Below are 14130 nucleotides of genomic sequence, written 5' to 3'. Positions count from 1 at the left end.
TTTAGAGAATGGATATACTTAAACCTTGCTACAACACTTATAGGCAGTGTACCTAATCGTACAGTAGTGTAGTTTTTAGTAAGTCCGGTTCGTTCCACAGGGAATCTTTTTAAACAAAGCTTAACGCTATATTAGTTTACTTTTATAAAAATACAAATATATATATATAAGTAATATTATTATTATAAAGGGGGGGTTTTTACCGTTTAATGACCGGTTTGTCGATTTTAAAACTTTAGTCGCAGTTAAAACCAAATGTAAAATATTAAAAATAAATACAAGACTTAAATTAAAGCGTAAAGTAAATAACGATACTGAAATTACGAATAATAAAAGTGCGATACAATAAACTTGCGATAATTAAAAAGTACGATAATTAAAAGTGCAATTAAATACAATAACAATAAAAATGCGATAATTAGAAGTGCAATTAAATATAAAATAAAGGAAATTAAATATGAAATAAAAGAATTATGCTTATTTAAACTTCCGTAATCATGATGTTTGACGTGTTGATTTTAGTTTTATGCCCATGGGTTAATTGTCCTTTGTCCTGGATTATTTAATATGTCCGTCTGGATTTGTCCATAATAGTCCATCAGTCATAAATAATAAGAGCGAAAGCCTTCGTCAAATTATTCTTATTCCCGAAGTCAAATATTCCAACTAATTGGGGATTCGAATTGTAACAAGGTTTTAATACTTTGTTTAATGAATACACCAGGTTATCGACTGCGTGTAAACCAAGGTTTTACTACTTTGTTAACAATTACACCAATTACCCTTGAATGTAATTCACCCCTGTTTCAACAAGTCTATTAATTATTAATCCAGTTCCGTGTCCGGTAAAATGAATAATTATTGGTATTTATAGATATCCCGCCCACCGTACCCAGTCAAGCGTATGTGGTTATATATAAATACGTCGAATTATAAGTTTGTATATTAAATTAACAAGGTATTGTTTAGTTAATATAAAACCCATTAATAACCCATAGTCTAATTTCCACAAGTGTCGTTCTTTTATCCAAACCCCAATTATGGTACAAAGCCCAATTACCCAATTTTAGTAATTAGCCCAACATCATGATTACTTCGGATTAAATAAGCATAATAATAACTTAGCTACGAGACATTAAATTAAAAAGGTTGAACATAACTTACAATGATTAAAAATAGCGTAGCGTTACACGGACAGAATTTCGACTTACACCCTTACAACATTCGCTAACATACCCTTATTATTAGGATTTAAAATTAAAATTAAAATTAAAATATAAATTATATATATATATATTTACGTATATATTGAGAGAGATAGATATATGAGTGTGAAAAATGATCAGAATTCGGTTGGCTTTATAGGGACTTTCAGAATTTGGGCCTCCGCGACTCGCGGCCCTTTTTGCCTTCAAACTCCGTGAGTCGCGGAGTTTACTTTTACAGCTCACACGAGTTTGGCTCTTTGTTTACTGACGGTTTTAAATATTTATATAATATATAAATAATTATAAGAATTATTTAAATATTATATTATATTTATGTGCATAGTTGACTTGTAATTTTTAGTTCGTTGTGTCGAGCGTTGAGAGTTGACTCTGGTCTCGGTTCCGAATTTTCGAATGTCCTTGCGTACAATTTAATATCTTGTACTTTGCGTTTTGAATCTTGTACTCTTGTAATTTCGAGACGTTTCTTATCAATAATTGAAACCTCTTTGATTGTATTTTGTACTTTTGAGCTTTTTGGTCGTTTGCGTCTTCAATTCGTCGAATCTGTCTTTTGTCTTCACCTTTTATTATTTAAACGAATATCACTTGTAAATAGAACAATTGCAACTAAAAGCTTGTCTTTCTTGAGGAATAATGCTATGAAATATATGTTCATTTTTAGCATTATCAAATATTCCCACACTTGAGCGTTGCTTGTCCTCAAGCAATATCGTCTTGAAATACTAGAATCACTTCTTTATTCTTCACACTTTGTACATCAGTGATTTCTATACGGCGGTATGAACAATGGTAGTAACGATATGGTTTACAGTCCCACATGACTATAAAAATTTAGATCCATTAAGGAAATTGGATCTTTATGAAAACATTTGATCTTTTGAAAATTAAATCTAGTTTTTACCCTAGATAAGTTTTTCGGAATAACCCTTTACCGGTGTTTGCAAAATATTTTTCTGGGTTTGGTGGGTTTTAGATTTGAAAATTTTAGCTCAAAATTTGTGGTTTTGTGTCACCCACTTGCTAACCTTGTATTTGGAAAGCAACACGTCCAATTTACTTGTCCCGTATGTTACCTTTCGGTAAACTACCGTCCGGTTGTAAAGGAAAGCGTTGAACAAGCAACTGTTAAGGCAATGTCCCCTGACATGCTTTTAATTATGGTCTATAACGTGTTGGACGCAATTACTATCCTTAGTAGGAGCAATAGTAAAGCTCACCCTTATAATTTTTCGATCTGGCACAAGGTCCTGTCTTTGACCACTATGCAACCACCGTTCTTACGGTTGACACCCGATTTAGTTCAGGTGACCTAATGAATTCCAGGTGAATTCCTTGGATTTTACGTTCAATGATAATGAACGCATTGAAAATAGGGTTTTCAGAAAACAAATCGGTTTGTAATTTTGATCAAAATATTTTCTCGTTCAAGCTCGAGTTTATATATCATTGAATTCCATGAGTTTGTAATTCTCAATCTTTAAGGTCAATCTCAAGGATTGAGTAATATCAGGCTTAAAAGCTGATTTTTAATCTTTAAGGAGATTATCCTTTCTGGGGATCTGATTCATTAGTCTTATCAAGCTAATTTGCATGGTGCCCCCCCATTGTATGAGATAAATCCTTCTCATGGTTAGGATAAATCTGACCACTTGGCGACCCTGTTTAATGCTGAGGTCCGTGGATTTCCTGCTGATTTTAGTGATGACTTTTCTAGATTTTTCGTCATCCTACAGCTGGTCTGGACGATAACTTCCTGACTTAAATCAAGAAGCGCGTTTCTTTTTCGGAAGACTTTACTTCCTTTTAATGATGGAATTGATTCATCGTGTAGATCCATCTTTCTTACAGTAAATCAGGTAAAACTTTTTAATTTAGTCCAAAGCAAAAGTATTTTCAGTTATTTGTACAAAAATATGTGATATATGTTTTGAATAACTTGGAGAATTTTCCCACACTTGGCTTTTATTTTCCTTTTTATTGTCCTCTATTCCATTTTAAATGAATTTTAACATTTTAGTTTGTTTCTCAATTTATGTCTTTTCTGAGGTAACAATAATTTCGGTGTTAAAACCTAGTTTTATCGTTCATAAATATGTATAAACATGATTTTGAGTTCATTTAATTGAAAATTTTGAAAAATTTTACTAGAATTGGGTAGTCGGTATATAAGACTAGTGCTGTTCTTTATTATCAGAGAGCACTAGATTCTAATACAACTACTGCTTTACTAGTATTTTTAATGGTAACCAAGTGTTTAAGATAAAAATTATAAAATCCGAAAGAATTTAACCCCTTCCCACACTTAAGATCTTGCAATGCCCTCATTTGCAAGAAATCAGTAACAATTTAAATTATTGAGGGTGATTTGTGTGAAAATGATTAAATTTTACCAAAGTTTTCAAATATATTGGCGTTTGTTTGCTGAATGATAAATGGTGCACATCATTTGTTCATTCCGTCTTGTTGTTATTTCACATATATTTTGCATCTTGTCGTCAAAATTAGTTGCTTTTGCTGAACTTAATGCCAGTCTTTGAAAATGCGTTGTTTTACCCTGTTGTGTACATAAGATAAACTGCAAACATATATACGTATTTTTGAAGTTTGGTATATTACCCCACATTCAAAAATTATTAAAATCTAAGAATAAAAGTTAGAAAATTATAAAAACTATTACAATATTAACATAAGTATTAAACGTATCAACATTACAAATTACAAAATAAATAAAACTAAGTAGACTAGGGATGATACTGATACCAATAGGGGTTCCAGGCATAACCATAGGTGCTATAGAATGCTTCGGCTGGGTTATACGTAGGATACGGTGGTTGCATCTCTATAGACCAGGGAGGGAATATGGGTTTTGGTGTAGGAATATAGTTTCTACCTATATGTTGGCAATGAGCTATGATTTGGTTTTGATGAACTTGCCAATCTTCAAATGCTCTCTGTCTAGCATTTTCGTACTCCTGTGAAGCTATAAACCTTTGCATTTCTTGCATTTCATTTCCCCCTCCTACATTACCTTGCTGTTGGTTTCTCTCAACCTGTGGATGTCTACCATGGTATTGTACTGCGGCGTTATTTCGCCTCTTCAAAACTTTCGCACCATGGTATACATTTAAACCTATAGTATCGCGGGGTTCTGGTTCTTCGACTAATAATCCCCCCCGACTTATATCCACACCGAGATATTCAGCAATCAAAGTAATAAAAATACCACCTCCTATTATGCTATGCGGTCTCATCCCCCTAACCATAGCTGATAAATAATAACCCACACAATAAGGTATACTTACAGCGCTTTGTGGGTCTCGAATACACATATGGTAAAACAAATCCTGTTCATTTACCTTTTCCTTGTTCTTACCTCTTTGTGTAATCGAATTAGCTAAAAACCTATGAATCACTCTTAATTCAGCTCTATCTATATCCAAATAAGAGTAATTTCCCCCTTTGAATCGGTGATGGCTTGTCATTTGACTCCATACACCGTGTGTATCAAAATTTTCATCTATCTATCTACCATTTAGTATCAACCCTCTACAATCGGCAGATGCTAACTCCTCAGGTGTATATATACGTAAAGCCTGAGCCATGTCTAGTAAAGACATGTGGCGCATCGAACCTCCTAACAAAAATCTAATAAAAGATCGATCGGTTAAACTAGCTACCCGATCATTTAATTCTATACTACACAACAATTCTTCACACCATACTTTATATACAGGTCTACGCATGGTGAATAAACGTACCCAGTCATTAAAAGTAGAATTACCATACCTCTGTGCAAGTAATTCCCTAATTGGCCCGACCAATTCTACAGCTTCTAATGGTCCCCATTCTATGACCCTAGGTACCTCAACAACTTTAGAATGAAGAATATGCAAACCCCTTTGGTATTTTGGATAATCTATCCAAAGTCTGTCAAATCTCAGGTTCGGATGCAAATCTTCCAAGTGCATATCAGAAAATGTCATGACTGGATGAGGTATATCTTGCTTGTAGTAGTTATCCACCTCCTGTTGTTCCGCATTCTCAGCAGGAGCATTGCGAGCTTGGGATGAAGATTCACCTCTTTCAGTCTGCAAAACACATCAAACACAATTTTTGTGCATCCAAATATGCATTAGTGTCAGCAAAATCATCAATCAAAATAATTACAATGACATGATCAATTTATATCAAACTTAAGCTCATTTTCATATTTTCATCAAATCTACACTTTTTCAAATAAGCATATACGAAAATGTTCGCCAAGTTCATAAGCATTTAACTCAAATAACATGTCAAAATAATCATTACTAGCAATTAAACAAGTTTCAAATGGCATTATCTTTCAAAAATCAATTTCATGAATTTTAGACTTGAAAAAGTCCACTTTAATTCTCAAAATCATGTTTAGGCTCAAAATTTGGATCATTTAACTACCTAAACATGTTACACTACTTAATTTAGCAACAATTCATGACAAAAATCGGCCATAACCTGTTTATATCAAAAAGCCCCAAATTTGCTCAAGAACACAAACCCTAGATTACTCAAAATTTGAAGTTTAAGGCTTCTAATCATGTTAAATAGCATCAATCTAGGTTATACAAGCATAATACATAAACAATTTAAGCATAATTACACTAAAAAGCATCAAAATCAAATTGGGGAAAAAAATTGCTCAAGAACACTAATTTCGGATTAAATGGTGTTTAGGTGTAGAAATTTACCGTTTTTCTTGAGTAATTCCTTGATAGCATCCTTCTCAACATGATTTTAGTAAAAGATTTGATGATTAACGGTTAAAAATTGTGATTTTGGGGGTGTTTTTGCGTGTTTTTTCTAGCAGTATTTCGCAGTATTTTTTTTTTCTGTGTTTGTGGTTTGAGCTGTTCGTTCAGCTTATATTTTTTTCTGGTTTTTTCATCCTCCGCGAGTCGCGGTGGATTTCCCTTTCAAACTCCGCGACTCGCGGAGTTTGTATTTTTTTTTTTTTTTATATATATCTCATACTAATCAAAACAATTAAGTAATTAATTTTAAAATTTTGTTTCTCTTGTTATTTAGGACGAGGTCGTTTCGGATCGATGTCCTAGTCCGTTCCTCGACAAAATTTTAAAATTTGTCTTTTTGTAGCTATTGTTTTAAAAGCTAAGATTTTTGATTTTTTAATGTTTTTGGCATACTTTAATTCAATAAGATTAAAAATAATGATAATAAAAGTTCTCGTCCCTCCCTTGGGTAAAGTAATTTCGGTTCAAAGACCTAGTCTTCAACTTACGACGAATTTTAAAAATCATATTTTTAACTTAATGAGATAAAGTAAATTTTGTTTTTAAATTCACACAACTTAAATATAAAATTCAAAATTAATATTAAAAATTCACACCAAACTTAAAATTTGAAATGCATAAAATTAAAAATTCATATTTTAAAAATTAAAAATTCACACCAAACTTAATTAAAAAATTCATATTATAAATTCACACCAAACTTATATTAATTTTTCAAATATTCACAATTTTAAATATATTGATTTTACAAAGTTTACAATATTAATTTAAGATTTAAATATTAATTTCAAAAACATGGTAAAAATAAAATTAAAAATCTTTTTGGCTTTTTATTCCACTTTAATCAATCAAATATTATCAAAAATATACGCCCCTCTTTTCGGTAAAGTAATTTCGGTTCCAAGACCTAATTTAACTCATGACGAATTTTTGAAATATTTTGGGTTGATTGATTAAAGATATTTATACCTTAAGAATAAACGTTAAATTTCGCAGTGATGTAATAAATTTTTGAATGATATCAATAATTTCGGTCGCCAAACCTAATTTTATTCAATTCCAATTTAATACTTTATAGCAAACAAATTAGCGTTTATTATCAAAAGGTTAAAAAAAAAAAAAAACTGTACAGACATACCTTTGAAATAGATTTCTTAGTTATACGATCTATCACATTCATAAGATAGTCGGTTTAATTGGTTTTCCATGGCTACATAGGCGTATCCTCGAGCATTCAGTGTCTTTTCTTCTAAACATATGAACGGTCCATCTCTGCATAAAGTAACAAATTCGGTGTTTGAATAGGTTTGATTATTTAAACATTTACCTCCATGTGACCATTTTCCGCATTTATGACATCTTTCTAGGTGTCGTGCTCTTCTTTTCGCTGCGGATTTTGATTTTCCTTTAACAAATTGTAACTTATTATCTTCGCATCTGGATTCTTTTCTAACTCCGTCCATTCGTTCTCTGATTACTGATACTATTTCACTCGGTAGTGTGTCATTATTACGTTTAGTGATCAAAGCGTGTAGCATTAGACCATGGTTTAGTTCACAGGCAGTCTTCATTTTGTAAAAACCTAGAAAAATAAAAATTCAGAATGGGGGGAGAAGACTAGTTCTTTAGGGTCTGCTAGAGAAAGACCATTCGGGTTCCATTTTCGAGAACTACATGAAAACAGACAATCTAACTCTAACAGAAATACATAAACCCCCTATACTTAGTTGAAATTGTGATTAACATTATTTTCAATTGAATCATCAACAACTTGTATATCTTTGACTTTTACTTCAATCCATTTGTTGATTTCCTCCGTAACTTTCACAAATTCAACTAACATTGCCTTTTCTTTTGACGATAAATTGGATATTAATCTGTTATATAGCTTAAAGTTTTCTTTAATCTTAGCATCGTGAATCCGTTTATAAAGTTTCTTCGTTGAACTATTAAAAATGGGTTCATATAATTTCGTATTATCAGCGGCATTCTTTGTGATTGGATCATCATTTAGTGTTTCTTCATCTTCCCCACCCTTATGCGTTTTTATTGGTCTAACAGTTTTGGTTTGTGGAGATCTAAACTTTCGGTTCACAAAGGTGATCGATGTATCACCATCCCTAAGTGTCATTCTACCTTCTCTTACATCAATGAATGCCTCGGTGGTTGCTAAAAATGGGCGACCTAGAATTAGAGGAATATCAAGGTTTTCCTCCATATTAATCACTATGAAGTTTGCAACAAAGGTCAAACTTCTCACGTTAACAAGTAAATTATTTGCTATTCCAACCGGGTGTTTAATGGTTTGGTCAAATGATTGAACACCTATTTTGGTTGGTTTTAATTTACCCATGCCTAATCTTTTGTATAAGGAAAGAGGCATAATATTTGCACTTGCTCCTAAATCTGCGAGTCCATTATATACAGCACCATCATTAAGTAAGCAAGAAATGATAAATTCACCCGGGTCTCCTGCTTTAGTAAGTCGAGTTGGTTTGTAAACCTTTTTCGGGTGTTCTTTCCTTGGTTCTTTCACTTCTATTTGAATTTCTTGTTCACATTTTTCTTCGTTTCTTGGAATGGGAGGTTTATATAAGAATTCTTCTTCATCACTCAAATTTGAATCCTCCTTATATTCTAATCTTGATTTTTCATTTGTTGTTGATAACATATTTATGTTTTCATTTTGAAGGTTTTCTATGGTGGTGAAATTATGATTAACTTCATTGTCAACTTCCATCGGACCATGTATGTAATGTTTAACTCTGTGACCATTAACTTTAAATTCAATCCCATTTGAATTTATTAATTCTATCGTTCCGTATGGGAAAACTCTTTTGACTATGAATGGTCCAGACCATCTTGATTTCAATTTTCCAGGAAATAGCTTGAATCGTGAATTGAAAAGAAGAACTCTGTCTCCTTCTTTAAATTCTTTTAAACTTCTGATTCTTTTATCATGCCATTTCTTTGTTCTTTCTTTATAGATTAACGAATTTTCGTATGCTTCATGTCTTAATTCTTCTAATTCGTTTAGTTGACTTAATCGTAGACGTACGGCTTCATGTAAATCAAGATTACATGTCTTCAAAGCCCAAAATGCTTTGTGTTCAATTTCTACTGGAAGATGACATGCTTTTCCATAAACAAGTCTAAAAGGTGTGGTTTCAATTAGAGTTTTGTAGGCTGTTCTAAAAGTCCAGAGTGCATCCTCCAATTTAATGGACCATTCCTTCGGATTTGATCCTACGGTTTTCTCTAGAATACGTTTTAAAGCTCGGTTGGTATTTTCAACTTGTCCACTTGTTTGTGGATGATATGCGGTGGAGATTTTATGAGTTACTCCGTATCTTTTAAGAACTTTCTCAAGTTGATTATTACAGAAATGAGTACCCCGATCACTTATTAAAGCTTTCGGTGTTCCAAACCTTGCAAAAAGACGTTTTAAAAAGTTGACTACAACTCGTGCATCATTAGTTGGGAGAGATTGTGCTTCCGCCCATTTAGATACATAATCAATGGCTACGAGTATACATAGATTATTATGAGATTTTGGAAATGGACCCATAAAGTCAATACCCCAAATGTCAAATACTTCACATACTTGTATGACATTTTGTGGCATTTCATCACGTTGACTTATTTTTCCGGCCCTTTGACAAGCATCACAGGATTTACAAAGAAGGTGTGCGTCTTTGTAAATTGTAGGCCAATAGAATCCAGCATCATAAACTTTTCTTGCTGTTAGTTGAGGCCCATAATGCCCTCCTGTTGGTCCTGTGTGACAATGGTTTAAAATTTTACTAGCTTCATCTCCAAATACACATCGACGTATTATTCCATCGGGACAACTTTTAAACAGGTGTGGATCTTCCCAAAAATAGTGTTTTATATCACTGAAGAATTTCTTTCGTCTTTGGTACGATAATCCTTTTTCAAGGAATCCACAAACTAAGTAATTTGCATAGTCTGCAAACCATGGAATTTCTTTATAATCTATCTTCAATAGATATTCATCAGGAAAGTTGTCTTGTATGGCCGATTCATTTAGAACTTCTAATTCGGGATTTTCAAGACGAGAAAGATGATCAGCGGCGAGATTTTCTGCTCCTCTTTTATCTCGGATTTCAATATCAAACTCTTGTAAGAGTAAGATCCAACGGATTAATCTTGGCTTAGCATCTTGTTTTGAAAATAGGTATCTAAGAGCAGAATGGTCGGTATAGACCACCGTTTTTGCTAGAACGAGATATGAACGAAATTTGTCAAAAGCAAAGACAATAGCAAGGAGTTCTTTTTCAGTAGTTGTATAGTTCGTTTGTGCTCCTTGTAACGTCTTACTAGCATAATATATAGGTTGAAATCGTTTTTCAATCCTTTGTCCTAAAACGGCTCCCATTACAAAATCACTTGCATCGCACATTAGTTCAAATGGTAGATTCCAATTTGGTGTTATCATGATCGGCGCATTAGTTAGTTTTTCTTTAAGAATATTAAAAGATTTGATACACTCATCTGAAAAGATGAATGGAGCATCTTTTTCTAGGAGTTTATTCATAGGAGTGGCAATTTTAGAAAAATCTTTTATGAAACGTCGGTAAAAACCGGCATACCCTAGAAAACTCCTAACTCCTCTAACATTGGTGGGATGTGGAAGTTTAGCAATTACATCTACTTTAGCTCTATCCACTTCAATTCCTTCTTTTGAAATTTTATGTCCAAGAACGATACCTTCTTTAACCCTGAAATGGCATTTCTCCCAATTAAGTACTAGATTTGATCGTTCGCATCTAATAAGCATTCGTTCTAGATTAACTAGACATGATTCAAATGTATCACCGAAGACTGAAAAGTCATCCATGAAAACTTCCATGCATTCTTCTATCATGTCGTGAAAAATCGCCATCATACACCTTTGAAAGGTTGCAGGGGCGTTGCAAAGTCCAAATGGCATGCGTTTGTAAGCAAAAGTACCATAAGGGCACGTGAATGTGGTTTTCTCTTGGTCCTCGGGTGCTATTGGAATTTGAAAATATCCGGAAAATCCATCTAGAAAACAATAGTAACTATTTCCGGCTAATCTTTTCAACATTTGATCTATGAAAGGTAAGGGAAAGTGATCTTTTCTGGTGGCGTCATTCAATTTTCTATAATCAATACATACACGCCATCCTGTTACAGTCCTAGTAGGAATAAGCTCATTTTTCTCATTTGTAATGACAGTCATGCCACCCTTCTTAGGCACGCATTGAACTGGACTTACCCATGGACTATCAGAGATTGGATAAATTAGACATGCATCTAGCAGTTTAATAATCTCTTTCTTAACTACATCTTGCATATTAGGATTTAGACTTCATTGACGTTGCACATACGTTTTATGACCTTCTTCTATAAGGATTTTATGTGTGCAATACGAAGGACTTATTCCTTTAATATCATGAATCTTCCATGCAATGGCTGGTTTATGAGCTTTCAACACAGAAATGAGTTGTGATTTCTCATTTTCAGTAAGAGAAGACGATATTATTACAGGTAATTCAGATTCACCATGTAAATAAGCGTATTCCAAATGGTTTGGAAGTGGCTTTAACTCTAATTTCGGAGGTTCTTCTATCGATGATTTGTATCGATATCTGTCTTCTTCTTTTAGCATTTGAATTTCTTCTGTTGTTGGTTCATATCCATTAGCTATAAGTGTAGCTAACATTTCAGCTTCATCAATTGGTTCATTACCTTCTCCTAAAGAACATTCTCCTGTTCCTTGTATTTCTGGGAATTCTTCTAATAATTCTGCATGTGCATCTATAGTTTGAATATAATAACATGTATCATCTGCAGATTGCGGTTGTTGCATTGCTCTATCAACTGAAAAGGTAACACTCTCATTCTCTATACTTAGGGTCAATTTCTTACCGAACACGTCTATCATTGCTTTAGCCGTGTTTAAGAATGGTCTTCCTAATATGAGAGGAACTTGAGAATCTTCTTCCATGTCTAGAACAACAAAATCTACAGGAAATATTAAAGTACCAACTTTAACTAGCATGTTCTCCATTATCCCTCTAGGATATTTTATTGATCTATCGGCTAGTTGTATGCTTATTCTGGTTGGTTTCAATTCTCCAAGGTCTAGTTTAGCGTATAGTGAATACGGCATTAGATTTATACTAGCACCTAAGTCTGCCAATGCTTCTATTGAACTAAGACTACTCAGAAAACATGGAATTGTGAAACTTTCTGGATCAGATAGTTTTTCTGGTATCTTATTCAACAGCACTGCTGAACAATTAGCATTCATGGTAACAGCCGAGAGTTCTTCCATTTTCTTTCTATCTGAGATTAGATCTTTCAAGAATTTAGCATATCTAGGCATTCCTGAAATCACATCAATGAAAGGAAGATTTACATTTATCTGTTTAAATATATCCAAGAATTTGGATTGCTCGGCTTCAAGTTTCTCTTTCTTCATTTTACTCGGGTAAGGAAGTGGTGGTTGGTATGGTTTAACATAAGGTTTAGCCTTAACTGTGTTATCTTCATTAACCTTCTCAACTACCGGTTCTTTTTCCTTATCTTGATTAGGTTGTGGTTCTTGTGGAGTAGGAATAGCTTCATCAGAAGTTACAGGTATTTCAGGTGGTTTAAGTGTTGTACCACTTCTTGTGGTAATGGCTTTAGCTGTTTCATTCCGGGGGTTAGCATTTGTATCACTAGGTAGACTTCCCGGTTTTCTTTCACCTATTAACCTTGCTAGGTTACTTACTTCTTGTTCCAGATTTTGAATAGAAGCTTGTTGATTTCTAAATGCTTGAGCATTTTGTTCATTGGTTTGTTTTTGAGATGTGAAAAACTGCGTTTGAGTTTCAACTAGCTTCGTCATCATGTCTTCTAAATTCGGCTTTTTATCATCGGTTTGTTGTGGTGGTTTGTTTTGAAAATTAGGTCTTTGCTGATTGTAATTATTATTGGATACTTGTTGATTGCTAGGACCTTGTTGGTTGTTGTATGGAATATTTCTGTTATAATTCTGGTTTTGATTGTAAATTGGTCTTGGCGGTTGATAATTATTCTGATAATTATTTCTAGGCCTTTGGTTTATGTATGAAATATTCTCTCTTTGTTCCATTGTTAATTCAATACTGAGACAATCTTTTGTCAAATGTGGTCCTCCACACTGCTCACAACTAATTCGTATTGAGTGAATATCTTTAGTCATCTTTTCCATTCGTCTCTCCACAGCATCTATCTTTGCGGAAATGGAATCTAAGTCATGGCTAGAATCGGCTCTAGCTGCTTTAGATGATCTAACGATATCTTTTTCTTGGTGCCACTCATGTGAGTGGGAAGCAGTGTTATCAATAATTTTGTAAGCATCAGTTTCGGTTTTCTTCATAATAGAACCACCAGCTGCTATATCTATGTCTTTCCTTGTAGTGATGTCGCATCCTTGGTAGAATATTTGTACTATTTGACAGGTATCTAAACCATGTTGCGGACATCCTCTTAATAACTTTTCAAATCTTGTCCACGCCTCATATAGAGTTTCATTTGGCTTCTGTGTGAACGTAACAATTTCTCCTTGAAGTCTTACGGCTTTAGATGCAGGAAAGAATTGTTTAAGAAATTTTTCAACTAAAACATCACATGTATCAATCGCCCCTTCAGGTAACGATTCCAACCAATCTTTGGCTTCTCCCTTTAAAGTCCAGGGAAATAACATGAGATATATCTGTTCATCCTCCACTTCTCGGATTTTAAATAGTGTGCAGATCCTATTAAAGGTACGTAAATGTTCATTTGGATCTTCCTTCGGCGCACCACTAAATTGGCATTGATTAGTCACCATGTGTAGAATTTGTCCTTTGATTTCATAATCTGGCGCATTAATGTCTGGATGAGTAATTGCGTGACCTTGGCCAGTGCGTTTAGCTCTCATTCGGTCTTCCATACTTAAAGGTTCCAGATTCTCCATAATTGAATTTGTTGAATCGGAATCACTAGAGGATTCTGATTTAATGGTTCGTTCCTCAACAATCTCTGTTTGAATGATTGGTGGTTCCGGAAGAAAATTTAGTGGTTCGGGATCTACGAATCATTCCTGAATATTC

The 14130-nt window shown here is 33.6% G+C and overlaps 1 non-coding gene across 1 annotated transcript; it reads left to right on the top strand.

The window, feature by feature from the left end:
- Positions 1-13503: 13503 nt before the first annotated feature.
- LOC139856353 (small nucleolar RNA R71) lies at positions 13504-13610 on the top strand. The gene has a single exon (XR_011761840.1). It is a non-coding gene; the product is annotated as a small nucleolar RNA R71 (small nucleolar RNA).
- Positions 13611-14130: the final 520 nt, after the last annotated feature.

Source organism: Rutidosis leptorrhynchoides, chromosome 6 (genome assembly GCF_046630445.1).
Source record: "Rutidosis leptorrhynchoides isolate AG116_Rl617_1_P2 chromosome 6, CSIRO_AGI_Rlap_v1, whole genome shotgun sequence".
In the NCBI taxonomy this organism is placed as follows: domain Eukaryota; kingdom Viridiplantae; phylum Streptophyta; class Magnoliopsida; order Asterales; family Asteraceae; genus Rutidosis; species Rutidosis leptorrhynchoides.
This window is presented reverse-complemented; position numbering and strand designations above follow the sequence as displayed.